This window comes from Pseudopodoces humilis, chromosome 3 (assembly GCF_049639895.1).
Source record: "Pseudopodoces humilis isolate 2021_Gansu_Grassland_sample_001 chromosome 3, ASM4963989v1, whole genome shotgun sequence".
Taxonomy (NCBI): domain Eukaryota; kingdom Metazoa; phylum Chordata; class Aves; order Passeriformes; family Paridae; genus Pseudopodoces; species Pseudopodoces humilis.
Window position 1 is genome coordinate 19623375 of NC_142202.1, and position 19424 is coordinate 19642798.

Consider the following 19424-nt stretch of genomic DNA (forward strand, 5'->3'; position numbering starts at 1 on the left):
GTCCAATCAGGACTGGTATGCCATTGTGCGAGGTGTTGTTCTAATTCATGTGTAAATGTGGAGTGGTTGCTGCCCTGAGGATATTACAGTGAAATTACAAACAGGATGAAGAATAGGAGGAGGTGTGGAGGAGAAGGAGGGCAGCTGCAGCAAGGTGCACTTGTCTGGTCAGGGTTGTGGTATGTACAGCCTGATACCAAGTGGTGGGCATTTCATTTATTTATAAGTCTGCTGCCTTCAAAACAATTTGCCTCTTTGTCTTTTGTTTGTGTCTTAGTTATTTAAGACGAAATGTAAAGAGTATGAAATTAATCGTTCCCAAGATCCTCCTGCTGTGTCTCTAGCAATGACCAACCCCAGGCACCTCAAGTACAGTTTTAAGAGCCTCACAATGGGCAGACTTGGGATAATCTTCTCTCTACATGTTCTCATCCTAATCTTTCATTATTAGGGATTAATTTAAGCTTTGAAGCATGAGGTTTAAAAAAATATTATATTTGTTGTTCCCCCTCCTCCACTGTCAACCTTGTTTAAAATATGAAATATCCTCCGAAGCCCGTCGTCAGATGTTTTCAGGTTAATCCTACCTTCTCCTTGGTGTGTTGGCCAGACCTGCAGGTTGAGAGCTGCTGTGGTGGTTTTGCTTCCTCAGGTGCCAGAAGGCACTGGTAGATCCTTTTTCCCAGGGGGGTGGGTGAAGGCAGAAGCATGTTGAGCAGTTACGGCCTGGGTGTTCCCATGTCACCATATGTCAAAGCTGTGATGGTGCAGCTGGATCTCTCCCCTTTCTTTTAATATTTTAGTGGCTAATTTGCAGTAAAGCAGAATAGGAAATAACCATAAATAAATCTGGGAACCTTTGTATTAATTTCTTTTGCTAGCTGTGTACATATGAGCAGCTTGCCATTTGCATATGTGAATCTTGTCATAACAATTTTGGGAAGTGATTTGTTAATAATCAAGTTCTCAGAACAGCTCTAAATCAGTAATTGATGTAGGTCTGGATAAAGCAAGCCTTCCGCCTGCCTATTTTGTGGAGCATTTTTGGCAAGTTTCAAGCTAGTGTGAAAACTAGCCATCAGAATAAAATTTAGGACAGCTGGGATGCTTTGCAGTGAAGACTTTTGGCTCCACAGTTCAAATAATCACAATAGCAGCTCAATTTAGCCTTTGGCTGGGTAGGTTTGGCAGGGCACAATGAAAAATAATTATTTCATGGCCTGCTTATTTGTCCCTTAACAAATAAACTCTCTGACCTATGCAGGCTTATGTAAATATGCTGCCGTATGTGGGGTTGTAGAACACTGTCATGTCCCCATTTGGAAATATGTTTTATTTGCCCTCGTGTTACAAACTTTTTTTAGAGTTCTGTTTTGGAAGCAAAGAAAGGGATAGGATATATCAGATACTGAAGCTCAGACAGCCAGGCACAGAGTCTAAAAAGCCATCTAACAGTCTTTTTTTCTGAAAACACATCCATTAGTATGCAGTGTTTTCACTGCTGTAATAATAAGAGCAATCATGATACGAGCAAGTCCGTCTCTTCGCAGCCTTCCCACGCGGGATGGAGAATGACAGCTCCTAAAGCATTTGGATATTTGCCTGAATGTGTGCTGCTTAGCTAACAGCAGTTCAACTTGCTCTCCATCTTATGGCTTCCTGGATATCCTTCTCAATTTTTTCAGTGACAGCTTAAAATGTGAGATATGGAGGGGGGAGATAAAAGCTTAGTGAAAGGCTTTTTGTGTGTGTATTTAAGGGGAAGTTTTATTACACTTGATGATGGAGGGATGTGCCACACTATTTTCTGTTCCCACCATTTTAGTATTTGCACTTTCTGTTGTAGTGGCAGCAGCCAATCCATAACATTGTCTTTCTGCTTCCCCTTCTGGAGGGGGGAAAATGCACACAAGAATACGGATCAATGGTTTTGTCTTCTGGCACCACCATTTTGGTTGTGCAGCAGTAAAAGAAAGCCTTTTGCCCAAAGAGCTGAAAGATGTCTCTAGAACGTCTGCCGTTGCACACTCATGCGCAGACACACGCACACTTGCACAGGCTCTCGCTGAGGTGGCTATGATCTGTTTTTAATAGTGGCACTTCTTCTCAAAGTGTCATTTAAAAAAACATCAGCAGTCATGTCATGCATCGGGATGAATTTCTAAATGTAAATGAGATTCTCTCAGTAATTTATTTACATTTGTTTTCAGCACAACAAATGAGACATCACGTAGCTTCATAATTTCCCATGACCGAGTCACCAGCATGAGGTGTGTAATTTACCCTGATTTAAGATGCTTATCTAGAGGTTCTTGCAACAATACCTGGTGGGCTTTTTTGTACTACTTTTTGCTGGCTTTTAACCCATATACTTCACCTCCTTCTCTGTATTTTCAGTTAAAAAGAAGTATAAATGTGTCTGCTTCTTGAGGCCTTTTTCCAGTAGAGCTGAGAGGGATGGCTTTGTTGCCTTTGTTTAGTGTGTTATTTTCCCTGCCATTCCCTTCTCATTTGGTAAAAGTCATCGAGGGTTTCCAGAATGTATCTCCATTTACATTATGATGATGCAGGAAAGCAATGCTGATTGTGGACATTTCTGATGGAAAAATGTTTGCCCAGAAATGAAACAGTGCAGTGGGAAGCATCCTGCAGTCATTTGTTCTCCCCTCTTCTCAGCTGAAATACTAAATCTTAGGCCTGCTCTTGTCTCTAATACTGGCTTTAAGTTTCTGATCTGCCAGTAGCTGTAATGATACTTTGCTTGAGATGGGATGTGAACGCCAGTTTTCAAATTATGTGGACACAGTCATGTATTACAAAACTCATTTATTTTAAGCCTGTAGTTGGACCATTTAGATGTCTAACTACTTGCTTAAGTATTTCAGGTAGGTAGATGATTAAAGGTGCAATGTACCATGCATACAATTTTGTACCTCTTATCTTGCAGACCTGGTTACAGCTTGAGTAAAAATCAGGGCAATGGCTTTTGCTATTTTACAGGTTATCAGCACAGGAGAACTGAGATACTTTGGTGAAAGTTACTGGTAAGTCCAAAAGTGGTACAAAATGCTGTAGTTTGGGGATGTTACAGTGCAAAAATACTGTACATCTTCATGGAGATCTGCAGGATTAACCCTGTGTGGGTGATCTTTTCCTCTCAGGGAGGAAGCATGACATTTCTTTGTGTTAATTTCCAAAGCTAAAATCAGTGCCTTCCTATAAAATGAATAAGCATATTCCAAAAAATAATAGATTTGGACTGGATTTTAATGTGCATTGTACATACTAGGTACCAGTTGATTTAATTTTGGCCTGCTGGCCATTTCCTTAACATTGCATGGGTCTAGCACCAAATTATGCTGATGGCCTGTCTATCACCAAATTATTTACAGAACTGTGGTTAAATTATAGAAATCTTCCAGACAAGCAGTGCTCTGGGCAAATTATTTCATCAAAGTTATTTTCCATGGTATACTTAAGCAAAAGCTTACAGGAACAACATTAATCTTTTTTTGGTATGTGATTATGCAGACGTGGTAACAGCCCCTTTTTTAGAAATAGCTTCCTACCTGGGAAAACAGAAGGAAACCATGATATGAAAATTAGTTCTCTCTATGCTATCCTTGGTTTGAAGCAAATGTTTTATGTCAGGGAAACACAGAACTGAGGCCAGCAGTAGGATGGCCATTTCTGCACACTGTCAGCTCCTTCCAGGTCTTGGGAAATTTTCTTTCTGTAGACTTTTAACTGTACACTTCCCTGAATTTGTAAAATCAGGTACTGCAGAAACAGGTCACCTGGCTGTACTAGTTCTCCATCACATCAAGGCCCAGTGGGCACTGCCCACTTTTCCAGAGAAGAACATTTGTGTATCTGAAGGCAGTATTAGGCATCTTCTGCATTACCCCCATCTAGCAAGATCTGAGCTGCTGTATGATTATGAAACATACAAAGAGAATATAAATCCTAAAAGCAGCCCTAACTCCCTATTGTAAATGGCACCCTTTCAGACTCTGTTCCAGAGTTTAGAAATATAGTCGGGGTAGAACATCTATATTTGGGTTTATATGTAATGGTCATACCTACTGGTTCACTTGGAAAAATGTTGGCATAGATCACTATTTAAGGACCTTGGGTGCAGCATTTATGTTTAGCTCAGTATTTTTTATCACTGAATATTTTTTTTTAGTATTCCATGTTGCCGTGTTTGCACTGTGAGACAAGAATGCCTCCCCAGCCTCTGCGCGGTTGTGCGCTTTTTGTTGAACGAATATAGAAATTCAGGTTTTAAACTGACTCCCATGAATAAATTCTTCTGGGAAAACAGGTGCTAAAAATCTGCGGTTTTCAGACCTCTCTCTGCCCACGTACTTAGGTTAAGACTCAGCCATGTGTAGATGTCAGACTGGAATGGGACCTCTGTGCTCAGGGCCCAGATGTGGAAAACCATGCATGTGTGAGCAAGAGTGGCGGAGTCAGGAACTTTAGCACGAGAGCTAAAGGCTTTTGCAAGCTGAACATCTGATTTAACTTGATTTCTGTCTGGTGCTGGGTGGTGGTTGCAGTTATGTGGGACCACACGTGAGGAACCCCCCTTGGCAGCTCACCCAGGGGGACTCAGAGGCAGCTGAGAGGTGACACTCTGATAACTGGGGTTTCATGTGTTGTTTGAGGGTTTTTTGTTGTTTTTTTTTTTTTTTTTGGTTGGCAGAATGTGAATATATGTGAAAGCTGGATCTCCTTTACTTGTGATCCTCATCAGATGCAAGTCTCATTAAGAGTCCCCTTAATTTAGAAATGCTTATAAAGACAGGAAGATACTTAAAGCTGGCTTTGTCAACAAAATGGAGGATCTATGCTCTTGGGGCCCTAGATGGTCATTGCTGCACAGATACTGAGAATTAAGCTTCTACAAAACCCTAGAAGCTCCAAATTGTATATCTCACCAGTTCTTTACTTCCCCAGTTATAATCCATATCCCACTTATTGCTAGAGTCAACAGTCTAATGGTAACAAAAAATGCAACTTTTCATCATCTATTGATTTTCAGTCTTTAAAAACTGACAATAAGCTATTTTTTGTCCAATTTCTCAATAAATAGGAACATTTATTGGTTTTTCAGTTTTACTGTATTACATTAGAATATATTTTACTGCATAGAGTGGGTAATGTAGCATCAGGAGAGATGTTTGCATTCAGCAAGTAACTTTTGAAACTGCATAGCTCAACTGAGATATGTAAACAAATTTGTAATACTAGTTTAATTTAGATTACAATGCAGAATACTCAGCCCGGAGCTCATTTTTCTATTTATTCCATTATGATCCTCTAACTAATGGAAGAGAATTGCCATAAAAAATAATTACAGTAAAGGTGAACATCTACTTTCTTCTCTATCTGAGCAAGAGGGAGGAATTTTGAGGTATAGTAGGCACCGTGATATTGGGGTTTATTTCCTAGAAATCCACCACTGACAGTGTTGTATGGGTTGGGCAAGTCATAAATTCTGTCTGTGTGATACTGTGTCAAACGACACAGCACAAACATCATCTTTCTCAGTGACCTCAGTTACCTGCTCTCCTCTTGAAAAAGGAGACAAATTAGGATATGATTTAGCTGTGGCAGAACTTGGGATGTAGATCCTGAGTTGCCTCCCCACTGCCACCTGCCTTCACAGCACAAGATCACCTGGTAGGTTTTTTTTCCTTTCCAGAACCTCTCAGGAGACACTGGAGATCAACAGTTGCCTGTTGCTTATTCTTGTGGTGATAAATGGCAGTTTGGTGGTATTTTTATCTCTGCTATAAAACCAGTTTAAGCTTTTTTTTTAATTTATTTTTATTTTTTTAATAAGAAGCAGTTAATTTCTCTTTTGGTGACATTCAGTTCTACAGCCAAAGGCAGTAAGTGCTTAGATGTTTCCATTCGAGCACCAAAAAATCTGAGGTGAAAGTGCCTTTGCTGATGTGAGGATGTACAAAACAACCTCTGCTTTAAACCAGCTGTGCCACTGTGCCACCAGCACTGACCTTTGCTGACCCAAGTGGTTCTCTGGCTTCAAGGCTATCAAAATGACCAACCTGGCAGGCTTCTCAGAAGTGAATGAAAACATTCACTTAGACGATGAAACATTTTCCTGAACACTCTGAACACGGAGACACTTGTGACTTACGTTTCATAACCCTTTCACAGTAAGCAAAGAAGGAACCATTTGGGCAGAACACTTCCTTTTGAGTGTAATAGGTGTGATTCTCTGAGGCACTGGCCCTTTCTCATAAGCTGCTGTGGATCTTGCTGTCATCTCTGTCTTACAGGATCTGATGTACAAGGAGTTAATAGATATCCAGTGACCAAAGCCATTTATATTTCTCTTTATATACAGAAGTGAAGTGGAGCATGTAAAATTGGAAAGCAGAACCAAACCTGAAATTCTCTAACTTTATGACTAGTATGTGTGTTATTTTCCCATGATCTTTAATTACATTCTGTTCTGGAGGGGGGGAGAGGGGGAATGCTAATCTGGTACACCAACTGGGGGAAAAACAAACTGTTTTACAGGGAGTCTAGATGACAGCACACAGCAAATGCAAAATCTGACATTCATATGAAAGTGAGCTAAGCAAGACCATAGAAGAGAGGCAAAATGACTGCAGCAAGAGGAATGCAAGTGGTTTAAGGAAACCATGGTTTCTCTGTTTATTGAAATAGCACAGCCGACCTTTAAGGTGGGACTGATACAATGTAGATTTTGTAGAGCAGCACCAAGAGAGATGGCTGTCATAAAGGGAATGTGTGATTGGATTCAGGTTCATGAGAAGCTAGGTTTAGAAGAGTATTGCCCTTCCCTCTTTGAACATATAATATAGTGAGGCATGTCTCATTGCACTCAATGGAAAGATGCTATTTTCAGGACTGCTGTTTGCTGTGCTTGCTAATGAATTTCCAGGGGGTGTTAGAGCCTTGGATATTGACTGTAGAGATGCTTGCAGTCAGTTGGAAAAGATGTGACTGAACATGAAGCTTAGTTCTGTGTGCATACAATCCTGCTCTCTGATTTTCCCTCAAGTTGTATATTCAATATCACTCTGCAATCATAAATAATCTGTAGAAGTCCAGCTGTGACTTAAGACTTCTCTACAAACAGCAGCCAGGGTACAAAGTCACGTGATACCCTTTTTCTTCTTTCACTGGCTAAAATAACCTTTAAAAAACTATTCCCACTTCCAGTCCAAACATTAATACCAACAAACTGGGTGGATGCTTTTGCTGGGGTACAGCACAAATAGTCTCTGCCCTGTTTCTTGGTCCTGATGTCTTCTTCATCCCCGTGGCTGGGAGCTGGGTCATAACACATTGATGTGCTCTCCTGCACCATGGGGGCTGAGTTTCTGTGCAGAAGCAAATGTCTTTGCTAAACAGCTTGCATTAGCAGCATTTACTATTTATTTGAGTAAGGGATGAGCAGACTGTTTAAAAACCACATTCCCAGGGTTGTTCTAGTGTCATGTTTGAAAGGAAATGGAGAGTCTGGCTTAAAGGTATCCTTTGTAAATAAAGGTTTAGGAACAGGTCTTACCTTGAGTCTTTCCACTCATGTTCATTAGCCTTCTATTCAAATGTCAGTGGATTTTTATTATTTTTTTCTTAGTGGATAGCGTGTTCATTATTCTCTGTGAGGAGAACGTGGGGAAGGTATGACGTGTGTCAGTTTGACACCTTTGAGTGGCATGTGAGGGCGTGTCTCCTACTCTGAAGCACTGGTAACCTGTGAATAATCATGGAGCCAATGGGGCAGTATGTCTTATACCTCTCAGCATCAGCTGTGACTGGCGTGGATCCCTGAGGTGAGATCAAGGATGAAATGAACTCTTGTGTGCTTGGATGTGTTGATTATGAGCAGATCATCACTCAATGCCCATGTTGTTACCACATTCTGGGCAGTTTACCTCTAGCCAGCCCCAGGAGCAGTTGCAACAGTGAGCTTTAATCTGCATTCCAATTTTAAATTTAACTTCTATATGAACCCCTAGAAAAAAAAAGTTTAATTGTGCTTTGAAATAGAAAATAAGTGAAAGGTGGAATGAGAGGTTGTAAAATAATCAAGATGCTTTTTTTCTCTTTGGTAGATGGTAGGAAGGAACAGGAACATACTGTGTCTCCTCTCCTCTTGCTCATTGTTTTTTGATCCAACCCATTACATACACAGTGGTCCCGACACCTTCAGCCATTTCCTACCAGCTCTGTCACTCAGAAGCCAGACTTCACTCCCATACTTTTTAGCAGTGCTGTGGCTCAGGGCATTCCCTTGGGACATCATCTGCCCTTGCTGCTTCTTATCACTCTCAGCTGGAGAAAGCACACTCCACTTGCCATCCAAGCCCAATGGCACACTTAAGCCGTGTAAAGGCCACTTGACATCATTTACATTTTTCATTAGCCTTCTAAAGGTGTTTCTCAAAAGGTGCAGTGGCTTTCCTAGCTTTTGAACTCCTTTGGAAGACTGTAATAATTTTGGACTAGCAGTCTACCAGTGGCCTATAATTGTTATGCAAAACATTGTCCAAACATAACATAACTAATTGCACAATTAAGATTGCTTTCTCCTCATCATCCCATTCATCATACTCTTCATTCACACCTATTAGTCAGCATCTGGCATTAACAAAGGCTGTATTTGTCACATTAATACATTCCTTTTGTAGTGAAAATGCCTTTTGTATATCTCTTTGATACTTAAGGGTCCTGCTAGCTTGTTCAGTAAGCCTGAAAACAGTGTCTAGAAAGCCTTGTAAGGTACATCCCTTTTTCAGATGTTTAATAGGAATGTAATGCAGTGGTACTCCGGGATACAAACAGCTACTCTCAGAGTTCAGAACAGGAACCTGATACAAGTCAGCAAAAGACCCCCTCTTTCCTTAATAACATTGAGGTAAGTAATACAGTGTTTTGCTATTTTTAAAAATCTGAGGCAAATAATGCAGAATAGCTTTTCTTCACAGCGGACATTTCAAGGTCATCAGTCCTGTTAGTCTGACGTAAGGCGCATAATCAGCTCCTTCTGATAGTCCATACCAGAACCAAGCAAACCAAACCAACTTGGAAAGTGCAGGGGGTAGCAGAGGAAAGCCCAAGAATATCTGTGAATCAAAATGCTAGAAATGGCCAGGTACCTTTACTAGTCAGACCTGCATGGAAGGTTTTGTGCTTGAAGGGGTTTGAGGGTCTGTTTGCTGCTCACATACAGACAGGGTGGGAGCATCTGTGATTGGAAGCCTAAGAGGTCTGCAGCACCGTAATTCTTCTTGGGAAAAGGAAATGATGTAAGTTTCTACTTCTGGAATCTTTCCCCACTACTCTATAAATTTAAAGAAATAAAACACAAACAGAAAATTGATTTTTGAATGGCGGTGAATTATTGTCATTAGAGGAACTGTAGTTTTGTGTCAAGGGAAAAAAGCTCGGTGTCCTATATGCTACAGTGTACTATATGCTACTTTCTGAAGCATTACTTAATGTACCAGTCATTGCTGGGAACATGGAGTCCTTTTAATGCTAGTCAGGTAATATGTCATTCTCTCTGTAGAAACTCTGCAGCAGAGACATGAGTTATATACTGATGTAGTTATCAGAAGATCATGTGGTAGCACTAATGTGAGTCACTACAGTGGAGTTTGCCCTGTTTGAAATTTTTACATAATTAAAGTGAGTCATTGTCCAAATTCTGCCAAAGTACAGATGTCTTTAATTTAACATATGCAGTTCAGCTTGCATATGCTTTCCATAGGTGAACATCTTTTCCTTTGTGCACTACCCAGGGTTAGTTCTGGTCTAGGAGATGTTCCCCTTTGCCATTCAATGTGCAGTGCTCCCACTGAAATCCATAGCAGCTTCAGAAAAAATACCTGGAACACCCAGACCTCTAATAGTCCTCTCCACTTTATGTTCTGATGGTAATTCTTTAAATACACATAGATAGATCAAAACAAGTGTCTTTTTGTTTCTGTTGTAACGAAGGATATGGCCCACATTTCCTGGTGAAATACCTTCTGTGGCTTGTGTGTCTGGAGCAAGGCAAAGACCAGGGAGAGGATCAAAAAGGTAAGGAAGGTTTCTTTAAGAGAAAGCAAGCTGGACATGCTTAAATAAATATTGGACTTATAAAATTATACACTTCAAGATGGTCTTCCTTCCTTCCTTCCTTCCTTCCTTCCTTCCTTCCTTCCTTCCTTCCTTCCTTCCTTCCTTCCTTCCTTCCTTCCTTCCTTCCTTCCTTCCTTCCTTCCTTCCTTCCTTCCTTCCTTCCTTCCTTCCTTCCTTCCTGCCTTCCTTCCTGCCTTCCTGCCTTCCTGCCTGCCTGCCTGCCTTCCTGCCTTCCTTCCTGCCTTCCGTCCTGCCTTCCTTCCTGCCTTCCTTCCTGCCTTCCTGCCTTCCTGCCTTCCTGCCTGCCTTCCTTATTGCCTGCCTTCCTGCCTGCCTTCCTGCCTTCCTGCCTTCCTGCCTGCCTGCCTGCCTTCCTGCCTTCCTTCCTGCCTTCCTTTCTGCCTTCCTCCCTCCCTCCCCTCTCCTCCCCCCCTCCCCTCTCCTGCCCCCCTCTCCTCTCCTCCCCTCTCTTTCTGACCTGCAAATCTAGTTGCTCTTCATCTGATGCCTAAACTTAACAAAATGTGGCTACCCATCACATCCAGATGTAGCTTGTAGTTTTACTGGGCAGAGAAAGGAAGAAAGGCTTATTTAGGAATGTTGGGAACTTTTCTGATTAATTAATGAGAGATAGAGAAAATGACTAATGCTGGTCTGCTAATTTCTGAGTCACTGGGTAAATGATATTTTTTCTTATTTGCCAGTCCCGCAATAGGGACATTAAATAATGTTTACTACTATACATTCTTTCCTGGGAAGGGAAGGAGGTTGTGATACAGGAGAAACTTGTATATTTGATTTAAAAAGTCAGCTGTTCTCCTGAAGAAGGACTGCAGCCTTATGCAAGAGGGCATCATGCATACTGGTCCATCCAGAGAGTAGCCAGCCAAAGGGCCATAGGTTTCAAGCACCTTCTGAGAGTCCTGAAAGCTACCTTAGTAATTTATTGATGATGGAGATGAGAAATAAAATCTTCCTGTTGTCTCTCTTGCCATGCTGTCAGTTAATACTGCCAGCAAAGAGAGAAGGAAGTTCCCACACCTTCACCTTCACCTGCTGCAGAGAAAGGATTACGCAGGTAAGCAGTCCTGCGTTCCAGGTTAATAAACAGTCAGATTCAGGAGCATGTGATTTTTGATACCCTCAGTGCCTTCTCCATGTTCCTGTTATATTTAAGTGTTCTGTCTTCTGTGGTTCGTGATCTCGGAGCTTGTTCTTAACTTTTTTTCCCTCAGTAAAAATCTTTGCGGCAAAAAAATAAAGCTGCATGGATGTGCCAGAATAGTGAAGCACAGTGTCCTAAATGATGTAACTCAGGTTTTGGGAGCAGGATAATTGCAGTAGTGTGATGATTCTTTCAGAATAATTAGTCTTGCTGAGAACCAGGGTATAAAAGCCTGTGCAGAGCACAGTAATGAGGCAGTTACACCATTTCCAGTATTTGTGTGCCCCTGCATTGCACTGCAGATCAGAGCAGGCATGCCCACAGTGATGGTCAAGGAATGATTTCATCTTTGGAGCCCTGTGCCAGGACTGTGATACAAAATACGTGGGATTAATTCTAAAGGAAAGCAGCACTCATCTTCCATACTAAACCAGGGGGCCTTTGAGATCATTAAGAATAATTTTTTCAAAGGAGAGGTTTATGTTTCCGTTCATGGAGCCAAAGTCTGTTCTCATGCCCTGTTACTGCCTGGCACTTGCCCATCCAGGAATGAAATCTACTTCAGCTTTGTGCACTTGCAGATGTTGGGATTTCAATTTCAAAGTACAAACAACTCTAATATTAAAAAGAATATTTCCCCATTGGGAATATGGGTTGCATGAGCTTTTTGACTTTTCTGTTTCATCTTTGATCGTATGTGATATCACCTTTAGATCTCTATATCAATTTGGGTTTGTTTTTTTTTATTAGCACCACAGTGGACAAAATGTCAGTAGAAATTAAAGTGGAAAGAGTCCTCAGAGAGATAAAGGTTGTCTTCCACTTTTCACTATATGGTTGACTCTGCTGCCCTTTTCTCTTGGGGTTTAGTCTACTGAGGCATTTCTTTGCTTAAGTTAAATTTACTTATCTGTTATATAAATAAGGGCTAGCCTTGGCCATTAGGTAAATCTACTCATGGAGGGAAAAGGGATTTTCTAGAGTGCCTGTGTGCCTTACTGAGACATGTAGTTCAAAAACATCAGATAAGGTAACCTTCAACTGGTTTTCTGCAATGACTTTTGTCAATGAGCCTTAAAAGCATTGATATTTTCAAGCATTATAGCTGAAGAGTACTGCAATGTCCTTGAACTACCCACCAGCCAAAGAATGACATCTCCAAACTCAGCTGGTAAATTCCCATGTACTGTCATACTTATGACTGACTTCTTCTTTTCTCTCTGGGACATCCATCTAGAATTACCAGGACCTTGGCTCTATCCAGTATGCAACACCAGACTGGTACCACTCTCAGGTGCTGCCTGGATTTGCTATTGCCCTCAGAATATTTGCTCCTATATTGTACAGTGAGGATAATCCTTTGTTTAATTTTTTTTTTTAACGTTTTGAAAGGAAAATAGGGGTCTCATTCAGGTCTTTCCATTTTTGCATGATAGTACAGTTGAACAACGTGTACATGTGTTAATTAAACATCCTGTCTTATCACTGTTTTGGTAAGTGTCCTGTAAATTTAATCACTACGACACCTCTGTACACATTACAATCCTTTTAAAGATCTAGAGAAAAATCCTGGTGGATTATTCAAAGCACTAAATCACACAGAATTACAGTAGTTATTAGAGGCATTAAAACCTCTGATAAGAAGCTTTATCATACATTTTTGGGGAAGCTTAATCTTTATCAGAGATGACTGTAAATAGAAGGGAACAGTAAAAAAAACTTATTAACAGTTTATTTTACAGTACATCAATAATCAGGTACTGTAATTACAGTATAGTTCAATGTTTATTGCATAGTAAGTAAATGCAGTTTATTAGTTTTCTTGCTTTTCTATTATTGCAATTACCTGCAAGACCTGAGCCAACAAGGGCCCTTATTGTATTTCCACTTACCCTGGGTTTGCACACACATACACGTATATATATTACATATACGTTTGACTACTTCAGAGGAGTTGAACCTGCTTACATGGAGGAAGAACAGGCAGTGGACATGCTAAAGATCTTTTCCACATGTACATTTATCTAGATTCAGAACTATAAATGAAGGGGATCCTATTTTAACTGTGGTTATATTTAGCTATCTAATTTTTTCTCATCTTTTTGGCATTGGAAAAGTTGTATTCTTAATTACTTAGATAAACCTCTCAGTTACAGACCTACTCAGTGTGTGGGTGTTTATATTTTATCTGTACATTGTTTACCTCTGTACATCCACATCTGAATATAGGTTAGATTAAGTCTCTGTTAATTGTACTTGGGCTGTGTGTGTGTGTGTGCATGCCTGTGTTTATGTATTTCCAGGAGTAACCCTGAAATGTTCTGTCATTTTGGGGTGTAGGCTAAGTGTAGATAGCCAATTAGGTGTGACTTCTTTTAATTTAGCACTGTTTGCAGTGTTGAGAGTTCTAGTTAATGTCAGTTACTGTGAAGCTGACAGAAGAAATGTTCATGTATGATGTGATGAATGTAACACAAAATATAGCCCATGAGTGGTGTGGAGTGACTCCTGCTCCTCATGCCTCTGGTAGGAGCATAGCCATACCTCTAAGTGCAGATTTGGGCAGCACAGCCCAAATAAGCTGCAGAGAATTCGGTGAAAGTCCAAAGCAAATAAAAGGAGGGTGATAAAGAGTGAGGAAATATGACCTGTCAGGACATACTGAAGATATTGGGGGTGCTTGGCCAGAAAAAGAAATGTCTGAGGGACAACATGGCAAAGGGCAGTGAGAATACAAAAGGCTGTGGGAAAAGAAAACCAGTAATTTATTCTTCTTGGTGAGAAATGGGAGGGTATGGGATGTAATTAGTTCAGCAGGACCAAAGAAAATTCACATTAGGTATTAGCAGTGACCTTCTAAAGCAGATAAAATTTGGGGTGTTGTGAAATTTCTTCTGTTGGAAATTCTTTGGAAACAGGTATAAATGGTCCTGCCTGGAGGCACACAGGGGGACAAAAAGCATCAAGACATCTTAACAGCACTCCTAGCCCAGTTTTCTATACCTTGAACCATCTGTTTAAGAATCACGGTTGTGAGAAGGTGGTGTGTTCCCAGTTTGCTTGCCAGTGCATCAAAAGAAAAACAGGTGAATTGCTCATCTGAAATAAAACCTCTATCCAGTAAAAAACCTCAGAAAGAATCAGCACCCACATGTGTCTGGTAAACTACTGAAACTTCATTTCTATCAAGATTTGAGGGCAGATGCTGCTCTGGCTGAAGCTGATGGCAGAAACTTCCCCTGGCAGTAGTGGAACCAATGTTAATTTATACCATAAAATCCCTGTTTGGCTGATTGTTTTCAACCAGTGATTGCACATGACAGGCATAGTTTATACTGCTTAATAATAAACTAGACAGTAAAATGTATTTAAACAAGTGTCAGTATAACCTACTCTTATTTTCCTTTTCTTATCCCTTTGATGGCATAAAATTTCAGGTAATCTATTTACTATCCAGTACTTGTTGATTGGGGGACTCCATGTTTAATTTTGAGGTGATATAACTCAGATTTTTTTTTTCCCTAGTGTGAAACAGCTTTGAAATAACAATATAATTTTTATGATTATTCTGATTTTTTTCTACAACAGATTTTGGGTTTGTTTCTATAGTAGCTGGCATTTGTAGTAACAGGGAAAGGCAATCACCCAGTGTGAGGGTGGTTTGCTTGCTATACCAAAAATTCTTCTACAGAAGATGATGGTACTGGTATGTTAGATTTGGTTTGTACTATCCAGTACAGAGGTACAGGTAATTAAAGTGGGGGTTTTCTACTTGTTTTTTTGAACATATGACTGATGAATAAGTACTGAATTTCCAACTTTCAACCTGTACTACAAGATGTCCATGCTCTCAGCCACATGGAAAGTATGTTGCATCAAGCAATACTGTTAAACTTCCAAATGCTTTCCATGTAGGACAAGCCTCAAAGTGAGATTTTTGAAAAAAATCGTAACATCCTTTTAAGTGCAGGTGATCCTCATGGACCCTTTTCCACTTAGCCCACCTTGCTTCCAATGGTGTGCAAAATGCCAGGCTGATGAGTAACATGCAAATGCTGCACTAGCAGGACAGAAAGGTTCAAGTCTTAATTTGGAGTTTGTTGGTTCCTTTGCAGGTATTTAACAGGAAACATGATTAGAAAGATGTTGCTGTTTATGGCTGAGGTCACTTGTATATAGTCCACTGAGTGTGTTTACAGTGTTCATAATACTGCTGTGGGGTTTCATCTCCATTTCAGAAAGGGGTCTCCAGTGGTTTTCTGAACACAGTGAACAAAGGACTTTCTAAATTTCTTTTTAGACTTACGCTACTTCTAATGCTAAGGCTTTTAAAGATATGGTTTTCAAAAAAATTGTTTTGTTTTAGTAAACATTCTTTCTACAGAGGCACATTAGAGAGGAAAGGATAGGATTATTTAAAGGAGGGGAATTAATTGTGTCACTTCTATAGGCATTAGGCAAATTGCCTCACTTATAGTTAAGAGGTAGCATGGGAGTATTTAAGTATAGGGTACCTGCAATGCACTTTATGATAGTCTTAGCTTATGACCTTATATCATTTTATTTCTCTATTGAAGCAAGACATTCCTCATGGAGACTGTGATTGTGCACAGTGCTGTAGTTAGCACCTCATGTCCTGATGGCTGTGTGGTGCACCGTGATAAAACAGGGAAGGGGGTGTTGAGTACTTGAGAAGTTTGCATGGGAATCCAAGAAATAAAAGGTGATATCTGATATGTGGTAGGATGGGAGATATGTAAATGAGATGTGAAAATGTCTAACTCATAATTACATGCTATGTGTTTTACCCATAAACCCATTTTAAATGGGCACAGCAGATGCCACGGTGAAGAGAATGACTTAAAATGTCATTATGGGCCACCCAGAAATGCTAGACCAAATCCCTGACTCCAGAGGTAGTAAAGACCTCGTAGGTCAGTCCAGTGACGGTGCTCAGCATTTATATGTGAATTAGGCATTTCACAGAGGGGTGCTCAGATCTTGAGGAACAGACTCTGCTGACTCGGAGACTCCCCCTGCCCTGGGGAGAAGGGAGAGTGACTGATGAAAGATACTGTTTCTGAGTTTTATTTTACATGAAAGTTGTCACAGGAGGAACAAGAGAATGCCTTTGGACTCGGGCAGTACTGGGTTGTTTTCTGCACAAGAGCAAATGCTGACCCTGATGGTGAATGCTCCCTGTAGCCTGATGCCGTGGGTATTGCTGCTCAGGGACTTAGGCAGGGGTAGTTTATGGCTCCTGGTAGGTTTTGGGGCACGCTGCATGTTACACTGTTCAGTACTCTGCAGAGGGATAAATGGGGTTGTGAGGAGAGATGCAGCTTGAAGGTTATGTGAACTTTCAAGTCAGAATTGAAAAACACATTGTGTGTAGACATTTTCAGGGTCGGGGAACAGCTGGATTCTCAAGCTTACTGCACAGGGCTCTGAGTTCAGTAATTAAATTGCTGCTGAAAGCTTAGATATTGTAATGCTTACAATCCAAATGGTTCACTCTTAAATACTGAAATGATAGTTGTGGGGGTTTTTGTGGTTTTTTTTTTCTTTCTTTCTTTTCTTTCTTTTTTTTTTTTTTTTTTTTTTTTTCCAATTACTTCTGTGGGAAATACTGTAAATTTGGCATAATTGCCATAGAAGGTAATAACTTTAGTTATGACCCCTGGAACAACATATAACCTGTTGACTGAGAAGTGGGTGATACTTAGTGCTCAATATCAAATCTTAAAACATCCGACAAACTTGTAAAATGTTTCCTACCACTCTCTGTGGGCCAAACATATTACAGCTGCACTCTGAGCTGCGTGTACAATGTATCTGGAGGAACAGCAAGAGCCCATCTTAGAACCGCCTGTGATGGTCCCAAAAAAAAAAAAAGTTCTTAAGTTCTAAATAGCAAAAAAGAAAAAAAAAAAACCAAAAAAACCAAACTTGAGTTACCAAAGCAGAGGAAATAATCTAAATTAAATAGATATAAAAAAGGTTTCATTTTCTCCTCTCAACGGTAGCTGTTCTGTGGTTTGTGTTGTTATGACTGTTTACAAGCATTGTTTACACAAAAATCACATTATTCTCCCACAGCTGACGTAGCTGGTGATGTAAATGTGCCTGCTCAGGGCCTGTTCCTCCGGAAGGCAGAGCAGGCTGGGCTCTCTGAGCACCTCGTGCTGGTCGGCAGCCCCCAATGCCAGGATTTTGGGATCAGCTGCCTTCATGTTGAGCTCTCTGAGCTCCTTCACGGGAAATGAGAGTTGGTACTCAAGGAGAAAGGACTTTGTTTGAGAGCTGCGGTGCAGGGTAAATCTCCCCTTTCCTTTAGCAAAGCATTGCATGCTCTCTGTTCTGAAGAGGTACATTTCTGTGTGTCGCAGTCAGGAGGCTGGCTGGCAGGATGCAGGATACAGGAACAAATTAACCCAATATCTGCATTTAGCAACAATATTAATATTTTCCCAGGCAGTGCTTACAGTGCATGTCTGTTTGTTTGGGGTTTTTTAAGTGACATTAAACTACCTTCAAGATAACTCTCTTCCCAAATGCACTGCAGAGAGGAGGGATGCTCTGAAAGGAGCTGGCAGCAGTGGGACAGGCTGACTGCGTGCTCCCCACCAGCATTGAGGGCTGCTCTGAATTAAGACATCAGAGAAGGACTTTGTACAGGAAAATAATGAAAACACTGACAGACACTGAGAGCATATGAAGAAAAGGAAAACTTATTTCCTTAAGAGGCACAATCATGCTTTGTTGAAGGAGCATTGTAAGGAAACAAATAGGATTTTTTAAAAACTGCTTCTCACAGAAAAAATAGAAAAGGAATTTCTCATAGGAATGGAACGGTAACTGAATTATTTTTCTGATATAAAAGCATTCCAGTGTTGTGCTTGCAGCCTGTGAGGAAGAGGGAAAGAAAGAAAGTGAAACTAACTGGGAACGGCTGAAAGAGCTTTGCTGTATGGGCTGAGAGCAATGAGTTATTAAAAAAATAATTAAATCAGTTAACAGTGCATTAGATAACTCTATAAGTATTTACTTTAACAAGGGAAATATTTGTTCTTATGTGTGTGAATGCAGCCTTTATTTTCATCAGTTTTAGTCTGCCTTGCTTCTAATGGCAATGTGTTTTCAGCAGAGGAGACAGCCCACCGAGACCCCTGGTTGTTACATGCGTAGCTGAAGATTTTTAGCAGATCTAGGTGTAAAGGCATTGTAGAAGAATGTATCCTGTAGCTCTGCATTTAATTTCTATCTTTTAATTATTTAATGTTTCTGAGCAAATGTTCTGTATCCAGTCTTCTGCCAAGCATGGTTAGCATTAAACCCAGACCATGCACTGTGCCTCCGGACTAGGGGATGCGGATTTGCTACTTAAATGTTTGGGTTTTTTTCTCTCTGTCAACTGCTTTGTTCTGACTCTCTATTGTGGAGCTATTGTCCCAATGATCTGAATAATCTTCTTCCTTCAAGCAGCTCTTAAGTATCCATGTTTTCAAGAGGAAATGTGAAATTTATTCCATCCCATAGGCCAGTAGTAGAACAGAGTGTGGGGAATGGGAGGTGATCTGGGACAGTGCATTGGGGAAGACAACAAGATAAATAGCATAGTACTCATGCAAGAGGGAGAGAAAAAGTCCTGATCCAGGGTTGAGTTTGGCCCTTGTGTTGTCTTCTTAGAGACAGTGGGGTCTGGGAAGAGAGCGTGCCCAGCAGCACGTGCCACACAGGCGCTGTCCCCAGCAGGTCCTTCTATGCCACAGGTAGCCACAAGGAGGAGGAGTCACCAGCAGCTTCCCACAGCTGTGGCCGTCCCCTCAGTAACCTTTGGTGACTGTCACAGTTTACCATGGCATAGGTATAGATCAAATGGCCCTGGATTTTGATTTGTGTGGTTGTGACTCATTTGACTGAGGCAGATGTATTTTTGAGATGAAATGGCAGAAGTGGAGGTATGTGAGAGCCAACATATAAAATGGTATAAATTGGATCCCATCTGGGACTCTTGCATTGTCTCAGTGCCCAGGGATGACTTAGGTCGTAACACCCTTAGCAAAGTGGGAAGAGAGGTGTGTGATTCTCACTTTGGAGGCAAACACTTTCCTCAGCA

The 19424-nt window shown here is 40.7% G+C and overlaps 1 protein-coding gene across 16 annotated transcripts in view; it reads left to right on the forward strand.

Annotated features, from left to right (window-relative positions):
* Positions 1-19424, forward strand: part of ESRRG (estrogen related receptor gamma) — a 390416-nt gene that overhangs the window by 58699 nt on the left and 312293 nt on the right. Inside the window, exons 1-2 of one of the 16 annotated variants that reach the window (XM_088052401.1) lie at positions 2254-2270; positions 3001-3044. The exons of 13 other annotated variants lie outside the window; for them this stretch is intronic. The gene's annotated coding sequence lies outside the window, so the exon portion shown is untranslated. Of the gene's footprint in view, positions 1-2253; positions 2271-3000; positions 3045-10029; positions 10099-19424 lie in introns of those variants that run through there. 2 more of the 16 variants (XM_088052395.1, XM_088052397.1) reach the window with 2 other exon arrangements.